This window comes from Acinonyx jubatus, chromosome E1 (genome assembly GCF_027475565.1).
Source record: "Acinonyx jubatus isolate Ajub_Pintada_27869175 chromosome E1, VMU_Ajub_asm_v1.0, whole genome shotgun sequence".
Taxonomy (NCBI): Eukaryota; Metazoa; Chordata; class Mammalia; order Carnivora; family Felidae; genus Acinonyx; species Acinonyx jubatus.
The window spans coordinates 23,051,315-23,060,291 of record NC_069397.1 but is presented as its reverse complement, the minus strand read 5'-3'; the positions used below and the strand labels follow the sequence as shown (position 1 = coordinate 23,060,291).

The following is an 8,977-nucleotide window of genomic DNA, read 5'->3' as shown; positions in this document are numbered from 1 at the left end:
TGGTGGGCTTTAGCACTATGCCCCACCTTGCTTTCCCTGACACAGCTGCTCCATCCATACAAGGAAACTAGGAATCCAGGCTGCCTGCTTATCTGATGAGGTAGAAACTGAGCGATCCGAAGTCCATCGTAGGTTTGTTGTGGATTCAGTATACCAATGGTTTTTAAATTAAAAAAAAAATGCAACCCGTTTATTCATCCATGCATTGATGAACTTTTATCCACTCAACATGTCTTTATAGAGAACCTACTATGCACCAGGCACCCTGTGAGGTACTGGAGGTATAATGGTGACCAAGAAGGACATGGTCTGGCCCCTGTAGAACTTGCAAATGCAAAGCCCTCACATGCCACTTTCTCCTCTCTTCCTCGGCTACCTGCGGAGGTGGCAGCCAGCTCCTACTTGGCATCATGGCCACTCTCAGACCTCTGGTGAAGTCCAAGATTGTGCAACAGAGGGCCAAGAAGTTCATCTGGTGCCCTTCAGACTGATATGTCAAAATTCAGTGCAACCGGTGGAAACCCAGAGGCATTGACAACATGGTATGCAGAAGATTCAAGGGTCAGATCTTAATGCCCAACACTGGTTACAGGACCAATAAAAAAACAAAGCACAGGCTGTCCAGTGGCTTCCAGAAGTTCCTAGTTCACAATGTCAAGGAGGCTGAAGTGCTGCTGATGTGTAACAAATCTTACTGTACAGAGATTGCTCACAGTATCTCCTCCAAGAACCACAAAGCTACTGTAGAAAGAGCAGCCTAGCTGGCCATCAGAGCCACCAATCCCAACGCCAGCCTGCGCAGCAAAGAAATTGAAGAGACAGACAGCTTATGTGCATGTAATATTTGTGTTAATAAAACTATAAAACTACCAAAAAAAAAAAAAAAAGAACTTGCAAATGGGAAACAGATTTACATGAATAATCTCCAAGGAAGTAAATGAAAGAAACACAGATGGGGCAGGCCCAGGTCCTTCTGCCTTTGACTGCTCCTGCTCTGGAATGTGCTGTCCAAAAGCATAGGTATACAAATAACAGGTTCTGGACTAAGTCAGAGGTAATGGCGGATTTACCATCTGAAGCTCCTCTTAGAAAGGTAAGAAACATAAAACAAAATCTCCATCCATGTCCCCTCACATGCCCAAGTGCCCTAGGACAATGCACCAAACCATGGTGTGTGAACACACTTGAGAGGAGGACATTCAGAGTCTCACCGGATTCTCACTTCAGAGCTGTGACCCTAAGTGGCACATTGACATTAAGTCCCCCATTTCACAGATACAGAACCCGAGGCCTCAGAGAAGCGAAGCAGCCCGTTGAAACTCACCTGACCAGGATGGGACCAAGATGGGGTGACTAAGGCGGTGGGGAAGAGTAGGGCCCAGGGCGTGACTCTTGCTTCATTTTCTTAAAGTTTATGTATTTTGAGAGTGAGAGAGAGAGGAGACAGACAATCCCAAGCAGGCTCCGTGCTATCAGCACAGAGCCTAGTGCGAGGCTTGAACTCATGACTCACAAGATCATGACCTGAGCCGAAATCAAGAGTCAGACACTCGACTGAGCCACCCAGGTGCCCCATGATTCTTGCCTCTAATGAGCAGTGCTGGGTTGGAGGCCTCCAGTAACTTGCCAGACAGACCCCCCCCCCCCCCCCGCCATGGTTCTGGAGACACTGGCCACTGCCCCTTATCTTTCCTCCCCATGACATGTGCAGATCTGATGGCTCTAATGCAGAAAAACTCTGGACTCTAGAACTCAGCTAAGAGTTGGTGGGACAATGAAAATATGGGCTTTGAAATATACCCGAACAACCCACAGCCCTGTCCTCTCCTCCCCAAAGATTGACCAATGACCCCTACACCAGTGACTGAATTGTTTCTAAGAAACCTTGTGTGGCTTTGGCTACTGACTGACACAAGATTGTCACACTTTTCCACCCTTCACCTTTGGGGTATCTTCATCTAAACATGCATTGCCATTTAAAGGGGAATTCAACCAAATTTGGACTAAGTTTGGTTGTATAGCTAATCATGTTTAGAGTCACCTTCCTATGACATTAAGGCCTCCAGGAGAGTCACTGAAAAGCCTGTGAGGTCTGCTAATTCCATTGCGAGTAAGGAATGTGTTTATTCTTCCATGGGGCAAAGATCCCCCACTCAAAGTGACGCTGCCACATTGTGTAACCAGGAACATGGGTTGTTGCTGATGTAAACAAATGGCCAGGGGCAGACCTGCCAGGAGCCCAGTCTCCCTTTTCCCAGAGGTGTTTCTTATGAATGGTTGTACCCAGTGAAGCAATTTCCTGCCTTGTAAACTTCTGCCCAGCAAACCACATCTCCTATCTATCGCTGCCTGGCTCTGGGTCATAAAGCAATTCCCCAGACACCAATTTGCACCCGATCAAGAGTCCTTGAGTAACAAGAAAATTACCCTCCACCTGCGGACATAATGACACTTTGCAAGGCTAGTGGCTTTGCAGTTTCTGAACGTAAACATCACATGCCTTACCCCACGCCTTACCTCTGCTCATCTGAGATGTGGGGCCCACATATTTGATTCTCAGACTCTGGTCCACTCCTCAGAGGCACCAGCTGGCTAGTGACCCATTACCTTGACCTGAGGACCCTGCAGCCTGTCAGATCATGATTTACAGAACCAGGGCAAGAGAAGTTCAGGCAGGGGTCCCAGGCATGCAGAAGACAGAAGGTTTGGGCTGAAACAACACTGGGAACTCATTGATTTGGACATTCATTTTGCATGTTGTGGTCCCTCAACGTGAAATGTCTTTCCCACCCCCCATCTGCCTGGTGAACAGTCACTCATTCTTTATGATGTCAAGCGTCTTTCAAAGGACCTCTGATTTCTATCTAAACAGAATTGCTTCCACTGTCCTACCACTCTACCTTCTAACACCTACACACTGCATTACAATCACTTGTTAATTTGTCTGTCTCCCCAGCCAGGTTCGGAACTCCCTCAGGGCATCTTGGAGCCCTCAGTACCCACCACGCTACACCAGCTCAAAGACAGTGTGCAAAAGAGGTTTGTTGAATGAATGAGTGAATGGGAACCTGTTAACATGCCTCTCCACCATACTTAGATGTTCTGCGTAATGAAAATATACAAAGGACACGGTTAAAGGAATGAAGACCTGGGTTAGGCTAGTAAAGAAGGCATAGTCAAGGGGTTCTGTACTTGAGAAGGGTGCAATCTGGCATATTCCTGCAGATTATAGGAATATCTGCAGATGAGGTATAGAGGTTGGGCCCATGGGTAGATAGATAGAAGTGGTTTGTTGTTGGTTTTCCTTTTTGAGTGCCAGCTCAGGAGCCAGAATGGGTTCCAAGCCAATCTAACTAACCTTAGTATTACACTAGCCATAAGTCATTACCTAGGACCTCCATTTTTAAAAATAATTTCTCTTTTAATTTACACCTAAGTTAGTTAGCATGTGGTGCAACAATGATTTCAGGAGTAGATTCCTTAATACCCCTTACCCATTTAGCCCATCCCCCCTCCCACAACCCTCCCAGCAACCCTCTGTTCTCTATATTTAAGAGTCTCTTATGTTTTGTCCCCCTCCCTCTTTTTATATTATTTTTGTTTCCCTTCCCTTATGTTCACCTGTATTGCATCTTAAATTCTTCATATGAGTGAAGTCATATGATATTTGTCTTTCTCTGACTAATTTCATTTAGCATAATACCCTCTAGTTCCATCCACGTTATTGCAAATGGCAAGATTTCATTCTTTTTGATTGCCAAGTAATACTCCATTGTATACATATACCACATCTTCTTTCTCCATCAGTGGATGGACATTTGGGCTCTTTCCATACTTTGGCTATTGTTGACAGTGCTGCTATAAACATTGGGGTGCATGTGCCCCTTCGAAACAGCACACCTGTATCCCTTGGATAAATACCTACTAGTGCAATTGCTGGGTCATAGGGTAGTTCTATTTTTAATTTTTTGAGGAACCTCCATACTGTTTTCCGGAGTGGCTGCACCAGTTTGTATTCCAACCAGCCGTGCAAAAGAGATCTTCTTTCTCCGCATCGTCACCAACATCTGTTGTTGCCTGAGTTGTTAATGTTAGCCATTCTGACAGGTGTCAGGTGGTATCTCATTGTGGTTTTGATTTGTATTTCCCTGATGATGAGTGACGTTGAGCATTTTTTCACGTGTTGGTTGGCATCTGGATATCGTCTTTGGAGAAGTGTCTATTCATGTCTTTTGCCCATTTCTTCACTGGATTATTTGTTTTTTGGGTGTTGAGTTTGATAAGTTCTCTATAGATTTTGGATCCTAACCCTTTATCTGTTATGTCATTTGCAAATATCTTCTCCCATTCCGTCGGTTGCCTTTTAGTTTTGCTGATTGTTTCTTTTGCTGTGCAGAAGCTTTTTGTTTTGATGAGGTCCCAGTAGTTCATTTTTGCTTTTGTTTCCCTTGCCTCTGGAGACCTGTTGAGTAAGAAGTTGCTGCAGCCAAGGTCAAAGAGGTTTTTACTCCCTTTCTTCTTTAGAATTTTGATGGCTTGCTGTCTTATGTTTAGGTCTTTCATCCATTTTAAGTTTACTTTTGTATATGGTGTAAGAAAGTGGTCCAGGTTCATTTTTCTGCATGTAGGAGCTCCATTTTTATCTATTATCTATTTCCTTTCTTCTTATCTCCATTTATAAAAGCAATAATAATGACTTGCTCCTTCCTTTGAAGTTTGATGAGTTTGACATGGTGGTGGTAGGTATACATTGGGTCATTTTCCAGACATTTAACTAGTAAACTCCATGACATACATATACACATTCATTCATTTAAAAAATATTTAATGAGGGGGTGCCAGGGTGGCTCATTTGGTTAGGCATCTGACTTCAGCTCAGGTCATGATCTCACGGTTCATGGGTTCGAGCCCTGCATCGGGCTCCCCGCTGACAGCTTGGAGCCTGGAGCCTGCTTCAGATTCTGTGTCTCCCTCTCTCTCTCTCTCTTTCTCTTTCTCCCTCTCAAATAAATAAACATTAAAAAAATATATTTACTGAGTACCTAATATGTTCCAGGTACCAAAAGATGGGGCCCAAAACAGTGAACAAAACACCAACCCCCTGTTCTCATAGAACTTACATCCTAGTTGGGGAAAAACATTCAGTGACAGTGAAGTTGGGGCCCATCATGTTTTCTCATGTTGTAATCCTGGAGGGACTGGATGCCAATAATTGACACTTACTGAACACTTTCTATGTACCAGGCAAAGGGCTTGATGCACCTTGTCTCTCATTTAATCCTATGCCAACCTTATTTTCAGATAAGGAAACAGACCAAGTAGACTTCCCAAGATCACACACCTAGTGAGTGGCAGAGCCAGGATTTGAATCCAGATTTTTTATTGCTCTCCAGCCTGAGCTCTTAACCACAACTCTCTACAGCAGCAGCAAATATTTACTAGATGAACAAAGAAGTGGATGAATGGTTAACCCTAACTATAGTGGTAGCTTGGTGTTTGGCTTCCATGATACAAACATGAGCAACATGTTTAGGTTTTTCATTTACTTATTAATTTAAGCTTCTCCAAAGTATGGATTCTGTTGAAAGTAGATTTCCTAAAGATTAAGAAGCCTCATTGTCATTCATGTTTCATGGGCAAGGCAATCTGTCTTACAAATATGATGATTTCCCTCCTGCCCCCACCCCAGTTTTATTGAAAAATAACTGACATATATCACTGTATAAGTTTAAGGCATGCAGCATGATAGTTTGATTTATATCTATTGTGAAGTAATCATATTTTAATTCAAAAATTGTGCAAAAGAAACTATCACTCTAAGTTCTATTCTGGGTTTGTCATAAAGTCTCTGTATTAGACTATATAATGACCCCCAAATATATTAGGTCCTAATCCCTGGAAGCTGTAAATGTTACCTTAAAAGGAAAAAGTCTGGGCAGATATGATTAAAGAAGATTATTTTATTTTAATGCTTTTGGGGGGGGGGGGGCTGGGTGGCTCAGTCAGTTAAGCATCCAACTCTTGATTTCAGCTCAGGTCATGATCTCATGGTTTGTGAGTTTGAGCCCCCTGCTGGGCTCTGCACTGACAGTATGGAGCCTACTTGGGATTCTCTCTCTCTCTCTCTCTCTCTCTCTCTCTTTCTCTCTGCCCCTTCCCTACTCACATGCATGCACATGTATGCTCTCTTGCTCTCTCTCAAAATAAATAAATAAACTTTTTTTTTAAGATTTTATTTTTAAGTAACATGGGGCTTAAACTCACAACTCCAAGATCTAAATTCGCACATTCTACCAAATGAGCCAGCCAGGTGCTCCAAAGAAGAATACTTTAGATAATCCAGTGGGCCCTAAATGCAATGCAACCACATGTATCCTCATGAGAAGGGGAAGGGGGAGATCTGGCACTGAAGAGAAGGTAAAATGACCATGGAGGTGGGGACTGGTGATGGGGCCACCAGAAGTTGGAAGAAGCAAGCAACAGAGACTCCTCTACAGCCTCCAGTGGGAGTATGACCTGCTGTCACCTTGGTTTTGGCCCCATGATACTGATTTTGGACTTCTGGCCTCTAGAACTGTGAGAGAACATATTTCTGGTAATTTGTTAGAGCAGCCACAGGAAATGAATACAGTCTCCCACAGAGATCCCCCTACAAATGAATTCACCTCCTTCCCTGCCTCCAGCCCCTTTCTTGGCTATTTGTGTTTCTTTCTAGTACCTATCAATTCCTGGCATGGTGTATGTTTGTGTATTATTGTAGGCTCCTCCCACTTGAACATAAGCACCACGGGAAAAGTGACATTTTTTAAACCGCTTTTCTCCCCATGCCTAGAAGAGTAGGCACATAGTAAGTACTCAATAAACATTGGTTGGATACATGATTGAATGTCATGTTATTGCCACCTGGAGAGCTCGGAGATCACATCAGGGATACAGTAGTAGACATCACAGCATGACCTACCACTTTTAAAGTGCCACTTTAAAAGATATCTGAGGGGCGCCTGCATGGCTCAGTCAGTTAAGCATCTGACTCTTGATTTCAGCTCAAGAGTCATGATCTCACAGTTTGTGAGATCGAGCCCTGTGTTGGGCTCTGCACTGAGCATGGAGCCTGCTTAAGATTCTCTCTCTCTCTCTCTCTCTCTCTCTCTCTCTCTCTCCCCCCATCCCTCTCCGACTCTCTCTTTCTCAAAAAAAAAAAAAAATCTGAGATAGAGTCTAGTCTCAGACAACCCTGTTTTTCATTTCTGCATCAATTTCTGTTTCCTACTTCATTCAGGCCCCAAACCTTGCAATGGCCTTCAGAGCCTCTCCTTCCCACACTCTATGTCCAAACCACCGGGAAATCTTGGTGCCTTCAAATTCTCTTCCTTCAAGGGGACTCACAATCCCACTGCCTCTCTTCACTTCCATTGCCCCTCTGCCACTCCTGGTCTCAGGCCGATGACAGCAATGGCTTCTGATGGTTTTTTGCCGTCACTCTTGGCCCCTCCGTACAACTCAGCAGCCAGAGGGATCCTCTGAAAACATAGTTACATCTTGTCTCTGCTTCATTCATGACTCTCTGATGGCTCCTAGATCCCTCAGAGGAAAAGCCAAGTCCTCACAGCAGCGCCTACAGATGGCAGTGACAACTGCCCTCTGTCATTTGTTGTCATATCCCACATCCCTGACACACCATTCTGTCACTCAGCTCGAGCTTCTCTAACCTCCCTGCTTCCGTAGAAGTTTTTGTCATCACACACACGCATTCAGTTACTGCTTGTTTCCCCCACTAGAATGAACTTCAAGAGGGGAAGGATTTCAAGATTTTGATTTTAAGTAATCTCTACAGCCAAAGTGGGGCTCAAACTCATGACCTTGAGATCAAGAGTCGAGCACTCCACTGACTGAGCCAACCAGGCACCCCAAGAGGGGAAGGATTTTTATTTATTTGGTTCATTGATGTATCCTCAGTGTCTAGAACAATGGTGCCTGGCACATAATAGGTGTCAGTAAATATTTCTTGAATAAATAAATGAGAAACGTAATTTTGGACTAGGTAATGTTTCCAAAAGCAAAGGGATACATGGAAGGACTTATAAAGCTCAGGAAACCAGGCACATTTTCCTTATACTGGGATTTTTTTGTTTTTGTTTTTTAAAAAAATTAGCTTTCTCTTTTTATCCCTTTCGTAATTGAGAATAGTTTGATGTGATTGGCTTAGTAAGGATCTCTGGACAATAGGGCAGAGAAAAGAAACCTGCCTTTTGGGAATATGACAGTATGTAAGAAAATTAATTATGTGGAAACTATAAAGAAATATGTCGTTTGTGTTGTATGATTTGTTGGCGTAAACATACATACACGGACTGTGTGAAAATTGCTTTGATGAGTCCCGCTTTTGATATTACCCCCACCCCCCTCACTTTGTTTGCTCTGCTCTGCTGTCCCTTAAAACACATTTCCTCCCTATACATGCACACATCTCTGTACAGACACCCAGGAAAAAATGGTCATTCAGGCGTGTGTCAAGTCCTGCACACCCCAAAGATTCATTTAAAAAATACAGGCATGTTATAAATCTTGGCTGACAATCTAGTATTTGCCTAGCCAGAATGACCTCTGCACCAGAACTGGGGGCAGAGAGAGGGAGGAAGAGAGGGAGGAGAAGGAGAGGGAGAGGGAGTGGGGAGGGAGAGAGGGGAGGAGGAGAGGGGGAGAGGGAGGGAGGGGCAGGCTTTATAGCCATTTGGTTTAGTGGACTGCAGCTTCTCATGAGTATTCAGCCTATAGGATGCAATCGGGATATGTTTGAAGTATTATAACATGGATATGTCATATATCACTGCATGGGCCCCTATCAGCAATCTCACATTCCAGAGCAGATTTTGACGGTGTTTGTTTGAGTTAATTCCTAATTTGAAGGGAACACATCAGCCCTGATTTTCCTTGGGAAGAAGTTTGCTCCTGCTTCTTCCTGACCCACACCATTGCT

General features: G+C 43.8%; 1 pseudogene; it reads left to right on the top strand.

Moving 5' to 3' along the window:
• Positions 1-267: 267 nt before the first annotated feature.
• LOC106980408 (60S ribosomal protein L32-like) lies at positions 268-1,173 on the top strand (annotated as a pseudogene).
• Positions 1,174-8,977: the final 7,804 nt, after the last annotated feature.